We start from the raw sequence: 19,257 nt of genomic DNA, 5'->3' as shown, positions 1-19,257 counted from the left end.
CTACAAAATAATCTTGTAGGTAATCTGGGAGTCACTTCATTTTCAGGCAATATCATCTCAGCAGTTATTCCTTCGTATCCAGGGGCTTTCCATCTTTTGAGTTTTTTTTTAAGAATAGCTTCGACTTCAAACACACCTAATTCATTCTTGGGTACACCAAGGTCTTCATCAGTTTCAGGTATATCAACCAAATTATTCCCTTCGTATTTCCTATTCATGACCTCACTAAAGTATTCAATCCAACGTTACTTTTCTTCATTTTTTTTTTTTTTTTTTTTTTTTTTATAACAGATCCATCTTTCTTTTTGATGGGTATATGCTTCTTTTTTCCCCGTAGATATTTCATTAATAATTCCAAGAGCAATTCCTACAACAAAGGCACTCCCTGAATTCATAGCTTTGTCAGCCTCATCTGCTTTCCTGTCTAAATATTCTCTCCAATCATTCCTGATATTTCTTTTGACCTCACTATCAATACTGTAATACTTGACATGCTCTGCCTTGTAATTTTCATTACTTCCTCGAAAACTTCAAGAAATCAATTTCTGTCTTTGTTTTCTTTTTACAGTATCCCAAGTATCATTTGATATCCATGGTTTTCTCCCTGTAACTGCATGTCCCAAAACTTCGTCTCTTAAAGTCTCTTAAGACTGTAAATCGATTCCTACATTCAGTTACAAAGATTTCTGTGCTCATCCTCTAGAAGCTTAGTTGTATCAAACTTAGGTATTCTATCTACATTTCTGTTGGGTTCTTTCAGTTTTAATATTTGTGTGGCAATGAGGAGCTGGTGATCACTATCAATAACTGCACCTCTATAGCTTGTTACATTTCCCAGAGTCCTCCTTCTCTCTTTATCAATGGCTATGTGATTTGATATTTGTAATTGCCACATGGTGAAGTCCTTGTATATTTGTAGATCTCCTTATGCTGGAAAAGAGTACCTCCAGTAACAAGATTGTTTGTTGAACAATAACTTATAAAATGTGCCCCATTTTCATTTGCAACTTCACCAAGAACCTCAACGCCCATCACATTTTCTATCCCTTGATTATTCCTTCCAACTTTAGCATTGAAGTCATTAATCACAATTTTCATATCTCTCTAGGTTCTCACCTATTATACTCTGCAGTTCTTCACAGTATTCATCTTTCCTTTCTTCAGGGGAATCATTTGATTCGCCTTGTAAGATGGAATCTTTGGGATCTTGAACTCTTGTGTGAAGCCTCTTCCCTTTTTGCCCTGCGGGTATGCTGTCATGCGTTTGCGGGGAGGGGAACGTGGCAATTTTAACCTGTCAAAAAGTTTTCATTCTTTTAGCCTCTCGCGCTAGTGCGAAGGAGAGTACTGGAGCGTTGGCACACAGGATGCTGCTGGTGCTCAGTTTTCGCTGAAGCACAGTTTTTGGTGAAGGCGCAAAAAGCGCTGGGGCGTAGGAAACCAATGCGTAAGGTGAATATACAAAGAATAGGCCAGACTATTTGGCCTCTATTTTGAGGTACCTTACCTCTAGCATTAGAGGCTCTTTGACCTTTTATTTTGAGGTGCCATACTTCCAACATTAGAGGATATTTAAGCTCTATTTTGAGGTGCCATACCTTTAGTATTAAGGGCTCTATGACCTTTATTTTGAGGTACTATAATCTTAGCATCATATGTTCTTTGATCTCTAATTTGAAGTGCTTTACCTCTAGCATTAGAGGCTCTTTGACCTCTATTTCGAGGCTCCTTACTTTTAGCATTAGAGGCTCTTTGACCTCTATTTTGAGGCTCCTTACTTTGAGCATTAGAGGGTTTTTTTATCTCTATTTTGAGGCTCCTTACGTTTAGCATTAGAGGCTCTTTGACCTCTATTTTAAATCGGCTCACTTTTAGCATTAAAGTCTCTTTGACCTCTATTTTGAGGCTACTTACTTTTAGCATTTGAGGGTCTTTGACCCCTTATTTTGAGGGTCCTTACTTTTAGCATTAGAGGCTGTTTGACCTCTATTTTGAGGCTCCTTACATTTAGCATTAGAGGGTCTTTGACCTCAATTTTGAGGCTCCTTACGTTTAGCATTAGAGGCTCTTTGACTTCTATTTTGAGACTGCTAACTTTTAGCATTAGAGTCTCTTTGACCTCTATTTTGAGGCTCCTTACTTTTAGCATTAGAGGGTCTTTGATCTCCATTTTGAGGCTCCTTATGTTTAGCATTAGAGGGTCTTTGACCTCTATTTTGAGGCTCCTTACGTTTAGCATTAGAGGGCCTTTGACCTCTATTTTGAGGCTCATTACTTTTAGCATTAGAGGCTCTTTGACCTCTATTTTGAGACTGCTCACTTTCAGCATTAGCCTCTTTGACCTTTATTTTGAGGCTCCTTACGTTTAGCATTAGAGGGCCTTTCACCTTTTTTTTTGAGACTGCTCACTTTTAGCATTTGAGTGTCTTTGACCTCTATTTTGAGGCTCCTTACTTTTAGCATTAGAGGCTCTTTGACCTCTATTTTGAGGCTCCTTATTTGTAGCTTTTGAGTCTCTTTGACCTCTGTTTTGAGGCTCCTTACTTTTAGCTTTAGAGGGTCTTTGATCTCTATTTTGAAGGTCCTTATTTTTAGCATTAGAGGGTCTTTGACCTCTATTTTGAGGCTCCTTACTTTTAGCATTAGAGGCTCTTTGACCTTTATTTTGAGGCTCCTTAGTTTAGCATTAGAGGGTCTTTGACCTCTACTTTGAGGCTCCTTACTTTGAGCATTAAAGGCTCTTTGACCTCTGTTTTGAGACTGCTCACTTTTAGCATTAGAGTCTCTTTGACCTCTATTTTGAGGCTCCTTACTTTTAGTATTAGAGGCTCTTTGACTTCTTATTTTAAGGGTCCTTACTTTTAGCATTAGAGGCTCTTTGACCTCTATTTTGAGACTCCTTTTAGCATTAGAGGGTCTTTGACCTCTATTTTGAGGCTTCTTACGTTTAGCATTAGAGGCTCTTTGACCTCTATTATGAGGGTCCTTACTTTTAGCATTAGAGGCTCTTTGACCTCTATTTTGAGGCTCCTTACTTTTAGCATTAGAGGCTCTTTGACCTCAATTTTGAGGCTCCTTACTTTTAGCATTAGAGGCTCTTTGACCTCTATTTTGAGGGTCCTTACTTTGAGCATTAGAGGCTCTTTGACCTTTATTTTGAGGCTTCTTACGTTTAGCATTAGAGGTTCTTTGACCTCTGTTTTGAGGCTCCTTACTTTTAGTACTAGAGGCTCTTTGACCTCTATTTTGAGGCTTCTTACTTTTAGCATTAGAGTCTCTTTGACCTCTATTTTGAGGTTCCTTACTTTTAACATTAGAGGCTCTTTGACCTCTATTTTGAGGTGCTATACTCTAGCATTAGAGTTTCTTTGACCTTTACCTCTAACATTAAAAGATCTTTGACCTTCATTTTTGGGTGCTTTATTTCTAGAACTAGAGGCTCTTTGAGACCTCTGTTATAAGGCGACTAACCGCTAATAGTAGAGGCTATTTGACCTCAGTTTTTAGTTGACTTACCTCTATAATTAAAGGCTATTTTTTATACTTCTTCATGTAAAGGCTTTCCTTCTCTATTCTCTTCTGTCTTTTATAGTTTTTCAAGATCTTCTTTGCTTAGTTCGCCAGTCTCCTTCGAGATTTCAAGAGACATTTCAGTGCTGTTTGTCCTCTGTTCGTCAGATTCCTCGGAGAAATCGATGGCTTTCATGTCTTTACCTATAATGGCGATGGGTTAAGACATGGATGCCATTGATTTCTTGGCATACACTATATGCCATCATACTAAAGTCAACGAAGAGCAACACAATATATTTACCAATGCCATCCTGATATGTTCTATCTTCAATGCCGAATTTTGAAGAAACACACGTCGCTCACCGCTTTGCACCAATGCAATCCAATTATAGGACATCATCGCTAAACTGCAAGCAAATTATCCTTCAAGGCGCTTACATTATGATCTTAGCTCACCAACTTCGGCAGCACCTATCCAAACTATCTGTAGATGAAGGTGTTCCGAATAGCCTCCAGTTCATCCTGTAGCTGTAACAAAATTCTCACAGTCAGTTACCTGTTCCGCCAGAACGCGAGCTCTGCGAGTAAAGTGAAATCCTCCTCCCAATGTTCACTGCGTAAACTTCCATAGCTACAGTACATACAGATCGTGAGGTGTTGCAAGGTATGTTTAAAAAAGAAAAAAAAGAGAGATCAGGTCTTCAGAAGTCTTTTGGAATCCGGGGCGGAGCCTTTCAGAACTGCTCCGGGAAGATTCCGTTCTGGAGTCATCCAGAACTCTATGCTAAGTCTACGGCTATTTCGTCTGAAGTCATTTGGAGAGGAGATTCAGGAAGATTTTCTTCCGAAATCGTTCAGATATTTCTGGAATCATTCAGAATTTCATGCTAAGTCTATGGAAATTCCTTCTGAATCCTTTTGGAGATGCACGAAGATTTTCTCCCGAAGCCGTTTAGGACTCGCGAAAAATGATGATGATGATGATGATGATAAATTACGCGATTTGATTTTGATTTACAGCTCCGTGAAGATTCCGTTCTGGACACATTCAGAACTCTATGCTAAGTCTACGGCTATTTCTTCTGAAGACATTTGGAGATTCAGGGTTTTCTTTCGAAGTCGTTCAGATTCGCATCTGGAATCATTCAGAATTCCATGCTAAGTCGTTAAGTCTATGGTAATTTCTTCTGAAGCCATTTGGAGAATCACGATTTTCTTCCGAAGCCATTTAGAACTCGCGAAAAATTCTCTTTTTCTCTGGTTTCTATAGGCCCTAATAACTCATAATAATAATAATGATAATAATAATAATAATAATAATAATAATAATAATTTTTGTAAGTAACAATTTGCTACCTACAGCTCTCCATTTGGTTAATGCCTTTTCTGCTCTTGGTATCATCATCATTATTCCTACCCTTTCTCTTCTAACTCCATCTGTTCCTTAAGGCCAAGATATCCAAACTATATTTCATAAATTCATTCTCTACTAGCTGTAACTTCCCAGTTTGATTCATGGTTCTAACATTTCAATTACCAATTTTCAATTTTTCTTTAGTATTTACAAACCGGGAGTTTCTTAGCAACCCACTACGGCCGGGACTGGGGGCAATTCTTTCATTTTCGCTTTCCATAGACTGACTAAATCCATAGAGGATTCATAGGCTAAATTCATCAAAGAATAGCCAGTTTCTTAGTGATGCGCAGCGCCTATCTAAATAAGGCAAGTGACCCCTGCCGGTCCATACTAATTCCAGTAAGATCAACTGCCTGGCATTAGAAGTAGAGGAGTATTCAGAGCACCAAACGGATACATACCTTTTCCAAATTACAGATGGAATTAATAGTCCTTTATTTATGGAACCCATGCCTCAAAGAGAATGTTTAGTGCCCTATTTAAAAGAACTGAAGCTGTTTTTTGAGCATTCGGTTGAATTAAATAGACCCGTCATATATTCAAGCATTTAAATTGTCACGTATATGGCTATTGTATATATTTTATTGTTCACCTTTATTTCCAATTTTGTACTTGTCCCTATTTTCTCATTAGTGATAGGTTTGATTATTATTTTCTATGAAAAGAAAACTTTTTTTTTTATTTTCTTATAAATCAATATGATTTTCTATTGAAATAAATGATAGAAAATATTTTCAAAGAGCTATCCTTTATCTATATTTCTAGTTGAAATTATTATGAATATATATATATATATATATATATATATATATATATATATATGTATATATATATATATATATATATATATATATATATATATATATATATACATATATATATATATATATATATATATATATATATATATATATATATATATAGATAGTTTACAAAATCTATTATTTAATAACTTAAAATTATGAATTGATGTTTTTTTTTAAATTAAGTGTCCAAAATTGCCTTACCATTTTTCAAGGCGAGGCAAAATTGGACCCTAGATATTCCATATGTTTTCATTCATTTTTTATTTAAAACCTTCCTTTAGCATCATCCACTAATTTGTTTTTAGAAAAAATAATTTCATGTATTATTTCTGAGAAACCCTAAAATGAAGGTGAGGCAATTATTGGACACCCATATTCAACAATTTATGTAGGGGTACTTAATACTTTTTTAAAAACCAGACATACTAATATTTATAAAGTAGAAGGTTGGGCAATTTCTAATAGCATTATAGTTTTCGAAAATTATAAATAGTTTTAGAGATGTTGTATCTTTCCAATATTTGCCTTACTTGTCCAAAATTGCCTCTGTCCAAAATTGCCTTACCCTACTATATATTACTTATAGTCACTACTAACCGTCTTATACTACCATGTTTCGGGTAGAATATGAGGTTCGTAGACCTATGCAGATATTCGTCCTAACTGCCCCTGGGCTTATTAATTGCCAAATACAAAATACGCCCGTTACGTAAAGAATATGTACATTCAGTTTTATGGAGTACCATGCAACTCCAACCTCCCAAGAATTTAGACCTAAGTTCTTTCTATAACCAACAAACATCGAGGTCTATGCCATGCATAGAGAAATAAGGAGGATAGTTTAGTAGATAGATCATATAATTCAAAATCTTGTGAGGAAAGAGATTAGAGCTACCTACATTGAATGCATAAATGCCTTCAGATCCAGGACGTGAGTGTCTGGAGAGCTGAGGTTTGGTGGAAGACGATATCTTTGATAGAAGGCATTGGAGAGGGCGCATCTGGTAACCGATCCCTTAAAGGTTTAAAAGATTGAAAGGTCGCTCATGAATGGCAGAGGCAAGGGACAGTGACATTGCCCTAGCAATCAGGACAATGTCCTAGAGACTGACCATATATTATATGATCAGCGCCCGAGCCTCCTCTCCACCCAAGCTAGAACCAGGGAGGGCCAGGCAGTGGCTGCTGATGACTCTGCAGATAGACCTATATGCTCCCCCAAACCCCCCAACCTTAGCTCACAAGGATGGTAAGGTTGCAGACACTAATGGCACTAACGAGTCCCGCTCAGACTCGAACCCCCGACTGGCAAACACCAGGCAGAGACGTTACCAATCAGGCCACAGCAACCTGTAGGGTTAACAATTCAAAAGAAGATTAATGATCTATTTTGGTGTGTCGTAAATGATATTATTAGTCTATTATTCATTATTAATTATTGTGGGATAATTTAGTTAGCTAGGAGTGTTCGAAATTGTTTCTTTTCTATTTTTTTTAGATTCTACTCCTCCCCCTTATGACCTCTGAGAGTGATGGATAATGATTAGAGTGTCGGCGAGATTGAATTAGGATTGTAATGGGACTATGATCTGAACTATATTGTTCTGTGCGATGACGATCTTTGCTGAATATGGAAACAGCGATTTTGGATTGTTCTCGATTGAAATGATGATGATGATGATAATGATGATGATGATGATGAAGATGAACAAGAAAGGAAAAGGGAAGTGCCTTTGGCTCAAAAGCTATCAAGACGAAATCGTCCTGATGAAAATGTTTTGTTGTACACCATGAATAACTGATAACATACTGTATAGTTGACAAGGTTGAAGAAGAGAAGCAACTTAAAACCTATTTCAATGTTCTGGACATAGAACTTACGAGTTTTTACGCCGCGCCAGAGAGAGAGAGAGAGAGAGAGAGAGAGAGAGAGATGGCAAAAAAAAAGACATCTGAAGTCAGTCTTACCAAATTCAGACTTGTTGCAAATGCTTTTGTGTCTAGAAGATTTACAAAATTCTTATTTTTCCTACATAACAGATGTGTTTCATGATTAACGAAATATAAGATATTTCGTATTTATCTGTATTTTATTTTATTAATTCATTATTTCTCTACTTCCTGCCCGGAATGGGCTGCTTTCCAAATTGGAGCCATTGAGCTTGTAGAATCCTACTTTTCCAACTCGGTTTGTAGCTCGGATAATAATAATAATAATAATAATAATAATAATAATAATAATAATAATAATAATAATCTCCTCTATACAACAAACAGCTAGTGTATATATATATATATATATATATATATATATATATATATATATATATATATATATATATATATATATATATGTGTGTGTGTGTGTGTGTGTATATACATATATATATATATATATATATATATATATATATATATATATATATATATATATATATATATATATATATATATATATATGTGTGTGTGTGTGTGTGTGCATGTATATCTTTCCAGTCACGCGACCACTAATAATATTAATTAGTATCTGAACTAAAAGAGATACTTTCCGAAAGTAGCCATCGTAATCATTTTCCCACCAAACCTTTTTTTTAAAACGTTAGTCTCCGTTGCTTGGAAGAAACGTTTCCATACCTCACCATAATCTAACAAACGGACGAACAAGCAAACTGGGCTGTGGGAACTCAACTGAGAGAGACTCAGTTCAGTCTGTTGACTCGTTGAGCTGACTGACGGAGTTCAGTTGTCCGTTTGCATGCAGTGTCAGTGAGTGTGTGTGTATGAACTTGAGTATATGCTGCTGTGTCAAGGGATTATTTCTTAATCAGTTACGTGAGTTTATTCGTCTTAATTATTAAACGATTGAATCCATCGACTGCAAATGTGCGTAACCTTTCTTTGCTTTTAAATTCATATAAATTATGGAGGATTTGTTTGTAACGTTATAGCTTCAAATTTTATTAATTTAATTTTCAAGCATATGGCTTAGAAAGTAATTAGTTATCTCGAGGCGATTACAAGCAACCGTGCACGCACACGCTCACGCATGGAAGCAAATAAGCCCTCGCACACACAATATATTGAAAGTTCTATTTTTTTTTTATTGAGAGGCCTAGGTTCATTTTTTGGCCACGATGTCTTTGTAATAATAATAATAATAATGAGTTAAATTAGTTAACCTGCAAATATGATTTTCGAGATTCGTGCCAAACTTCTAATCTCTCTCTCTCTCTCTCTCTCTCTCTCTCTCTCTCTCTCTCTCTCTCTCTCTCAAATGTTACAATGTCACAGACCATATTGATGGTTTAATAAGTTTCATATACTCATCGAGACAAGGTTTATCTAACGCACTCTTATCTAACTAATGGTCGTTTATAGTCTCTAGGGCCACGAGAGGCCTAAACCCCGCCCCCCCCCCCCCCCAACCCTCTTAGTTCAGTTTTCTATTGATTGTGATAAATTTGGCAATGTAATCTCTAGGTTTTGTTTTAGCGAAGTGCCTTTTGATCAGTTGGATAAACTATTGATTTTATTGGCTTCAGTTCGCCTTGCTGCCTTTTTTTATTTGAAAAACTTCTAAATCAAGCGACTGTAAATGTGTGTAAGCATTCTTTGTTGTTGTTTACTACATATGCGTTTCTTTAGACTCCTTTTAATATTTGCTTTGAATAACTCTCTCTCTCTCTCTCTCTCTCTCTCTCTCTCTCTCTCTCTCTCTCTTGTTATTTCAGTTTCATTCGTTTATAACGATGTAAATTCATATTTTATGTATACAGTTCTGTTAATATGAATAGCTATTGGAATAGTGGTAGAACAATTGAATGAAAGGCTAGGAACAAAGGAGGAAGAAAAGGATATATTTAAGATTTTAAACTTGAAAAAAAAAAAAGGCGAAGACAGGGTTTTGGGCAACTGGTGTAGTCATCGGTGATAGAGCTGTAAATATATTACACAGGAATGAAGACATTAAGAGGAAAGGGAAAGAATACTTTAAACATCTATTGAATACTGAAAATGAGGGAGATGGTCTGGAAGAAGCACAAGGGTGGAGGAGCCAGTAATAGAGATATGGAATACAGAAGTGAACCGGGTTTTGGGTAAAATGAAAAACGGTAAAGCACAAGGTCTATCAGACCCTTTGGCTTGAAGTGATCCTTCCTGTCAGATAAGGTTTACAGGATAGGCATAAACTTCCCTGCGAGTTCCCACAGGCTACAGATGGGCATATTTGGTTCAGCTGCGTCCATAAGAAAGCATTTTCTAGATATAGTTAATGCCTCACCGTAGACTTTCTCTGCAGGGGTGGTTCGAAGGCCCAGCAAGACTTAGGGCAGTTGCGACCTTCAATTTGCGTCCATGTAGCTGGCCATCAGGGGGTCTTCAGTGAGTGATGAGTGATTGGCTGCTGGGTTGTAGGCAGTGGAGCGACGTTCCCATCAGGCGGACCAGTGAGGCCCACAGTTTGGACAGGAAAGCAGGCCTGCGGTCAGTAGTGATATCATCAAGAACTCTGAAGCTGCTGATCCAACTTGACAACAGGGCCTCCTCACATGCACTGGTCAAGACTCCTGTTATTGGTGTTACCTCGGGCCACCTTGTGGAGTGGTCAATGATTGTCAGAAGGTATCTGGCATCTCATGACTGTGAAAGAAGACCCACAATATCGACATGGATATGTACGAATTGCCGTCTGGTTTGTGGAAAATCCCCCACACCTGATTCTGTGTGCTGGCTGATCTTGCTTGTTTGGCAGGCCAAGCACGTCCTGAACCACTCTCGTACATCCTTCTTAATCGTATGCCACACAAACTTCTCCATCTTCATACGTGCCATTGTACATGCTGATGGGTGCGAGTCTGTGTATCACCTCAAACACTTGTTTCCTTCAGTGGGCTGGCATCAACGGATGTGGGTGGCCTATACTGGAGTCACAGAGGAGTGTTGTGCTGGATGGATCTGACAGGACATCTTTCCACGTTAACGTGTTAACACCGTGAGGTAGGCTGTCATTTCATGATTGGTGGCCTGTTCTCGTGTGAGATCTTCATAATCAACCCACAGGTGGATGGAGTTGATCTCGATTCCTGATAGAACGGCAGCCATGGGATTCCTCTTGCCAGGTATGTAGTTGATGATGCAGCCAAACTCGGCAATGGCTGCAAGATGACGTCGTTGCCTTGATGACATATGTCTCCTGTCTTCGTGAATGCGTGAACTAGTAGTTGATGGTCCATCATGATAGTGAAGGAGGTATCCTCCAGAAGGTACTTGAAATGCTATACAGCTTGGTAGACAGCCAACAACTCCTGTTTGAATGTGCAGTAGCGGGTCTTTGGCTACTTGAGGTTGCGGCTGAAGAACGCAAATGTTTGGGGAGAACCATTTGCAGCCTGCTCCAACACAGCCCCACAAGTGAGATTGCTGGCGTCGGTGGTGAGCCTCAGAGAGGCTACATTCTCAGCTCTGAACATGCATTTGTCATAACGGACGACCAATCCGTTTTCCTGGAGGTGTTCCAGGACCATCCGGACATAGTTCTTGTGTTCTTCTGGAGATTTGAAGATCAGGATGTCGTACATGTAGCAGCTACAGAAAGATAGGCCACCTAAGATGCTTTCCATCAAGTGTTGGAAGGTAGCCTTTTGTTTCTGAGTCCGAAGGTGAAGTAGGAGAATGTGTACATTCTGAATTATTATTTTTATTATTACTAGCTAAGCTAAAACTCTATTTGGAAAAGCAGGATGCTATAAGCCCAGAGGCTCCAATAGGGAAAATAGTCCAGTGAGGAAAGGAAAATAGAATATTTTAAGAGTAATAACATCAAAATAGATATCTATATATACTATAAAAACTTTAACAAAACAGGAGGAAGAGAAATAAGATATAATAGTGTGCCCGAGTGTACCCTCAAGCAAGAGAACTCTAACCCAAGACAGTGGAAGACCATGGTACAAAGGCTATGGCACTACCCAAGACTAGAGAACAATGGTTTGATTTTGGATTGTCCTTCTCCTAGAAGAGCTGGTTACCATAGCTAAAGAGTCTCTTCTACCCTTACCAAGAAGAAAGTGACCTCTGAACAATTAGTGCAGTAACCCCTTGGGTGAAGAAGAATTATTTGGTAATCTGTGTTGTCAGGTGTATGAGGACAGAGGAGAACATGTAAAGAATAGGCCAGATTATTCAGTGTGGATGTGTGTAGGAAAAGGGAAAATGAACTGTAACCACAGAGAAGGATCCAATGTAGTACCATCTGGCCAGTCAAAAGACCCCATAACTCTCTAGCGGTAGTATCTCAACGGGTGGCTGGTGCCCTGGCCAACCTACTACCTACCAAAATGGCGTGATGTTGGCCATCTTAAGAACATTTTTGGGGTGAACAGGAAATTGAAAAAAGGACTTAATTAAGTTCCTTTTCGCGGAGACCTTGGCCTTGTGAATGGTCCTAGTGAGATCCTGCATGTTTGAAAGGGAGTAGTGGTCAGGTATGGTCACGAGCTCATACCTGACCACTACTCCAATTACTATCGGATTTCCTTACCATGTGAAGAGGGGAAGCCCCTGGACTCGACGGTTTCCTGCAGATCACCATCCGTTCCATATCGAAGAACGTGTGTTTGGCATCCTGGAGTTTCTTGGGAAGCAGACGTTTAAACTTAGCGTGTTTTGTTCCTGTGGTAGAGATGTGGTGGTAGATCCGTGTTTGACTGGGGACCCAGTCAGCTGGCTTAGTTCTGGCTAGAAGACGTACGGGAATTCCAGTAGGAATATGCCATATCTGTGTGGCAAGAGAGAGAGAGAGAGAGAGAGAGAGAGAGAGAGAGAGAGAGAGAGAGATTTTCTGTGGTTCATATTTCCCATTTTTTTCTTGCATGATTAAATTGGTTCATCAATTTTTGAAAATCGAACTTTTTGAGAATGTTAGATGACTGAGGCTATCGTGACAATATATTGCAGTCCAATTGTACGTACTCAAAATCTTTTTTTACCCTGATCACCAAGTAGGCCTACAGTAGGCCTACACCTGTAAGTTTATCTCGACAACGGGAATTTGCAACCTTTTTGCCAATAAACAGTTTGTTAAGGAGCCATGCACTTTATTAGGTTAGGTTAGCTTGAGAAATTTAGTGTTGAAGGCTGAATGTAGGCCTATTCAACAATTAGTTTTGCTGATGTTTTGGTTTCTTAACAGTTTAATTATTCCAGTTTATAAAGGAAACTGAGAAGAAAACAAAAAGCCTATTCTTGACAGCTTTCAGTCGTGGCAAAAAGAAATTTTGAATATGATTTTTTTCCGCTGATAAAACCACTTCTGTATTCTGTATTTCCCGTTGAGATACTAGAGAGTTATTGGGTCCTTTGACTGGTCAAACACTACTGCATTGGATTCCTCTCTCAGGTTACAGTTAATTTTTTCTTCGCCTGCACACATTCTGAATAGTCTGGTCTATTTTTTCCACATTCTCCTCTGTCCTTATACACCTGGCAATACTGATATTACCAAAAATTCTTCTTCTCCCAAGGGGTTAACTACTGCTCTGTAATTGTTCAATGGTTACTCTCCTTTTGGTAATGATGGAAGCGACTCTACCTATGGTAAGCAGTTCGTCGAGGAGATGGACATTCCAAAGCCAAACTTTTGTTCTCTAGTCTGGGGTAGTGCCATAGCCTCTTCCACTGTCTTAGGTTAGATTTCACTTACTTAAGGGTACACTTTGGCGCACTATTCTATTTTAATTATCTTTCTCTTGTCTTTTTCAAGTATATTGTTGTTTATATATGAAAGATCCGTTTTAATGTCACTGTCCTTAGAATATTTTATTTCAATTGTTCATTACTTCTATTGTATTATATTTATATCTTTGTTTCCTGTCCTCACTGTTCTATTTTTTCCCTGTTGGGGCCCTTGGTCTTAAAGCATCCTGCTTTTCCAACTTGGGCTATAGCTTAGCTAGTATATATATATATATATATATATATATATATATATATATATATATATATATATATATATATATATATACTTTTTGGACTTGTGAATTGAAGTATTTTTTTTTTGGTAACAAAATCAATAAATATAAATTTGAAAAAATTCTAAACCTTATCTCCCCCAAAATGATAATGATAATGGGTATAGATGATAATAAAAAAAATAACCCCCTCTTAGCTAGAACGTTTAAACAAAATGTCTCGCGTGAATAACTACTTTATCCAAAGAAGCTCATAAAATGAAGGAATCTTCTTACCTAGTTTTAGTGGGAAATATCTGACGTCTCATCGGCTGATTCTTTCTCGTCTCTGATTGGTGGTCGTATGTGACCTCATACAATCGTATTTCTATGAAGCTTGGTATGGGTAATAAAAACTATACTCTTTGCAAATAGAACTTGACTAAAAATTATGATTTTTAAAGCAATAAACTTAAAAGTCTTATCAATTAAGTTTTAGATTGATTTTGAATCTTGTTGGTCGATAAAAATTAAATAAGTATGTCATATTTGAAGGAATACTTGACTGTGTTTTGGCTACGATGAAAGATGAGCGTGTGTGCGTCTGTCAGGGTCTAGTAAGCGAAGGCAACGACCAATCACTGTTGAGGAAGCTATAGCCAATCAAAGGACTAAAATATCCCGCCAAAAGAGAAATCGTGTTGGGAACTTATACCTCATAATTTGAAATTCTGACCAAGTTTTATTAACACATTCAAACGCTCAAACATGAGCGGGAGGTGTAGTTCACAAGTTCTTTCGTTTTTACGACGGCGTCACGGCAATTATTCTTTTAAAGGATATATACATAGAGACCGCACCTTCTCCCTTATTCACATTATACTCAATTTGCAATACTGTACTTTCAAGCTTTATTTGCTATATTTGCAGTATAGCAAATAAAGCAAATATCCATTCACTCTTACATCTTTTCCTTCTAGGATTCCTTTATTAGATGTTTTGATGATATACATTAATCGAGTGTGGTTACTTAAAGAAATGTCTGTAATTGCCAGAACATTTGAATATGTAAAAATTAAGGCATGAGAAAATATTCTTTTCAGGTTGTTTAAGTGTGTGTATAGGCCTATAATAAAAAAAAGAGCATCTCAATGAAATGATGCGTAAATTTGATTAGTTCGTCAACAGCAACCTACATACCAGATGATCCATCTCAACTTATGTAGTTTTAGCGGGTAATATCTGTAGTCTCATTGACTAATTCTTCTTTTTCTGTGATTGGTGGTTATATGTGACGTCATGCAATCGTATTTTATGAATGAATTCAACTGAGTAGGGAGGGAAATACCTGTACACATTTCAGATAAGTTTACCTTAAAAGTTTCATAGAGATAATCTCGAAATAGTTATTAATTGAGCAATGAATACTTGCCTATATTTTTGGATACAATGTTAGATGTGTGTGTAGGCTACATATGTGTGTGAACCTATAGTAACTGAAGGGAGCGCCAATCACTGCTGAGGAAAATTTGGCCAATCGGAGGATAGGAATTTCCCGCCAAGAGAGAGTTTCAGGGTCTTTTGACTTGCTGCTGTTCAAGAAACGTGCCCAAATTTCTTCTACAAAATCGTTTTCAAACACTCCAACTATGATGGGACAGAGGTGAAGATTTTTTAAAGGGAATAAAGATATATTTTCTTTAGAATAATCATATAGAATCAGTCTTTTATAAAATATTTTGATAACATTTTATTAGAAGAATAAATTCTGATTACGAAAGCATTATTTTTATTCAGAGAATACGTATTTGTGACTTCATCAAGAGTAAGGTGAATTTTACGCTTGTCTTTGCTTCTGTTTGTTGGATTGAGTGGGCTATTCAACATGTCCATCTAAAATAGTGAACTGTGTAAATTTAATTCCTATTTTGTTACACTTCAAGTATAGTTGAGTTGAACGAGTAATTGATTAATTACCAACCAAATCATATAGGAAATATATCGCCATAAAGGGTAAGCGTAAAAGATACCAGCAATATACACATTCCATATAAATTATGACTTAAAAACTGCAAATTTTGTGGAAACAAACTCTAAGCAATCATTTCGTAATAAAATAGGATCTTACATATCATTCATTGTTGTATGTATAAAATAAAAAAATAAAACAAAAAAAATAAAACGTTTGACCGAATTGTGTATTTGGCTCGTTTGTCAATAGCAACCCATAACACAGAGGGACCCCTTATGCGTTTCCTTAGCAGGAAACATCTGACTTCTCATTGCCTGATTTGTCCTCTGCTGTGATTGGTGGTCGCATGTGACATCATAGGACTCGTACTTTATGAATGAATTCAACTGGCAAGAGGTAAAGTACCTATACTTATTAGAAATAAATTGAGACTTAAAAACTAAAAATTTTATGAAAATGAACTTAAGATATTAAATATTCAATGGTAAAATAAATAATAAATCTTGTTCAAATGCAAAAGTTAAAAGAATACGTAATCTTTGAAGAAATAATTAACTTGGTTTTGGCTACGATGTAGATGTGTTTGTGTAAATTTGTAAACAAAGACAACAACCAATCACAGCTGAGAAGATACAGCCAATCAGAGAGCTGGAATATCCCGCCCAGAGAAAGTTTCCAGGACTTATGAGTTGCTATTCGACAACCTGCCCGGATTTCCAAATTTTAGATTTCAAACGCTCTAGCTTCTGTTTTGTTTTTGAGGGAAAATAAAAATATATTTCTTTGAAAATATATATTCAGTCCATTTTACTTTTAGGGGTTTATTTCTCGCCCTCCATCAGATACTAAGAGTCTTGATAACATATTTTATTAGAGGGATAGATTCTGATCACTGAAACTTACGGTCTATTATATTTTTTATTCCTGATCTAGATATTAATCTTTGGCACCGTCGTTCAATTAGTTCATTATGCATGTTGCATAAGATTTTTCATAACTCTGACCATCCTTTACATTCAGATCTCCCTGGACAATTCTATCCTGTTCGTAGTACTAGGCAGGCAGTTAATTCTAATAGCCAGGCTCAATACTACACAGTATTCTAGAAGTTTTATTCCAGCTGTTACCAAGTTGTGGAATGATCTTCCTAATCGGGTAGTTGAATCTGTAGAACTTCAAAAGTTCAAAGTTGGAGCAAATGTTTTTATGTTGACCAGGCTGACATGAGTCTTTTTATTGTTTATATATGACATATTTGTTGTTGACGTTGTTAATAGTTTATACAGGACATATCTGTTTTGACGTTGTTACTGTTTTTAGAATGATATACTATTAATTTATTCTCATCATTTATTCATTTCCTTATTTCCTTTCCTCACCGGGCTATTTTTCCCTGCTGGAGCCCTTGGGCTTATAGCACCTTGCTTTCCCAACTAGGGTTGTAGCTTGGCTAGTAATAATAATAATAAAAATAATAATAATGATAATAATAATAATAATAATAATAATAATAATAATAATCATTATTTTTTCAGAAATACGTCTGGTGACGTCATAATGAGTAGGATGAACTTGAAACGAGACTGATCAAAGTCACGTGACCTGTTACTGTCCCTCAGCAGCTGTCGAAAATGGCCGAGTTGAAACCGACGAATCTCTTCCGTGAATTTCCACACAAACGTTAGAAAATAGTAGTTGCTGAATAACTGTAAAAATATAATACATATCCTTGAGCATGTCGTAAGTATTTATATATACAGTATATTGATTTTACAGCTGATAAGGTAAAGTAGGTACAAGACAGGGTCTATGATGTTGCCATGAGGTCAGAAAGGCCAGTAAGTTAATAACGCTAACAGCTGATCTTTGTTTCTCAGGGACAGTACATTAGCATTCAAATTCCATCACAAATATTTGTGTATGTATAGCTGCCTTGAACTGTTCTGATGCAAATAATTGGGGGAAAACTATATTTGGTAAAGTTTTACTGTATACGAGATGGATAATTAGCGTATTTATTCATTGGTTTATTACACACCCAAGAAGGTAGTGTCTAAAGAAGAAAAGGCTTGTTTTACCATTGTATACCGTTTCCCCTGTATATTTTCCCCACCCAAAACCCTGAGCTCCCGCTGGGGGTCCCCCATTATTGGAGGATATAGATGTATATATATTTCTGAAACTATTAATTTGCGACGGAACGAGTGTCATTTTCGAAGAGAGCGTAATTTTAACTATAAGAAAAAATAGTTGTTTTCCTAGGTTACATTGCCCTGTAATACATTACAATGAAACCGTATTTTTTCCCTAGGTTACATTACAATGTAATAAACTACAATAATACCCTATATTTTTCAAATATTAGACGTTGTGGTAATCGGAAAATTATACATTAGTTGAAGGCAATAGCACCAAAACAAAAAATCTGATGTTAAAAATGTTTTCATGCAAAAATAGTTGGGTGGGATTCTAACGAAATATTACCTTAGACGTTTTATAATTCCGAGTTATGCCAGAAAGAAAGAACATATTTTTAAAGAAAAAACACGACCTCACCACCTAACCAAAGGTTTGCTAACCTAGGATAAGTCCTTACTTAGTTACCCTTGTAATTTATTTCAATGTAATTTCTCTTAAATTATTTTATTTTTCCTTGTTTCCTTTCCTCACTGGGCTATTTTCCCTGTTGGGGCTGCTGGGCTTATAGCATCCTGCTTTTCCAACTGTGGTTGTATCTTAGCAAGTAATAATAAGGTTAGCCAATAAATCCAATTTCTACCTGTTATTATTACCTAAAAATGTAATCCTTATCTATGTTACATTTTTATTAGCCTATAAATCTTTCTTGTTCTCATAGTCCATTGTTAGTGTGGATTTTATAATAAGCAAGCAATATGTGGTATGAAATGATTAATCCCTTGGAATGCAAATTATAAAATGAGAGTGAGGGGTCTGTTGAGAGTAGTGTACAGGACCAGAAAAGCAGCCCTTAAAGTAAGTAATCTCGTGTTTGTGTTAACCTATAAAACCAGTCCTTACCTATAGGTATATTTATAGAACAACATGGGACAACGTGTCTAAGAGTCAAATATTATTAGGACAGGAAATGTTTTGCTTTCAACAAATTTGATCTTTATTTCCTCTGCAATTAAGCCATTCTACCACTATGGACGCCCCCAGATATTAGTATAGAACTACACGAGACAAACTTTACTAATAAAGAAATTGGAGTTTACAGTATATAGAAAAACTCCCGTTTTCATCAAAAATGACTGTAATTTCCCTCGCAAATGAATAGTTAATAAGATATACCCCAATATATCCAACAGTGATGGGGGTCACCCAGTGGAAGAAAGGTTTTTTGGATGGAGAATATTTACTGGCCAATCGATAAATAATGATAAAACTAAAATTTCTTTATACATTATTCTCTGGGATGCATAACACACACTAGTTTCGCAAGGAAATCTTGCTCGGTGTTGCACACAAATTCACCAAGTAAGGTGGGCGGACAAGCTTGCTTGCCTGATTAAGAGAGGCACTTCACTTCTGCTACACGAAATACTCTCTTGGGCGAGTCTTTAAATAAAGAACCACTAA

The 19,257-nt window shown here is 36.8% G+C and overlaps 1 long non-coding RNA gene across 1 annotated transcript in view; it reads left to right on the top strand.

The window, feature by feature from the left end:
- Positions 1-17,306: 17,306 nt before the first annotated feature.
- Positions 17,307-19,257, top strand: part of LOC137628415 (uncharacterized) — a 68,548-nt gene continuing 66,597 nt past the window's right edge. The window contains exon 1 of the long non-coding RNA XR_011041361.1: positions 17,307-17,397. This is a non-coding gene — a long non-coding RNA (uncharacterized lncRNA). The remainder of the gene's footprint in view (positions 17,398-19,257) is intronic.

Source organism: Palaemon carinicauda, chromosome 36 (genome assembly GCF_036898095.1).
Source record: "Palaemon carinicauda isolate YSFRI2023 chromosome 36, ASM3689809v2, whole genome shotgun sequence".
NCBI lineage: Eukaryota > Metazoa > Arthropoda > Malacostraca > Decapoda > Palaemonidae > Palaemon > Palaemon carinicauda.
The sequence above is the reverse complement of the archived record's forward strand: the minus strand, read 5'-3'. Positions and strand labels throughout refer to the sequence as shown.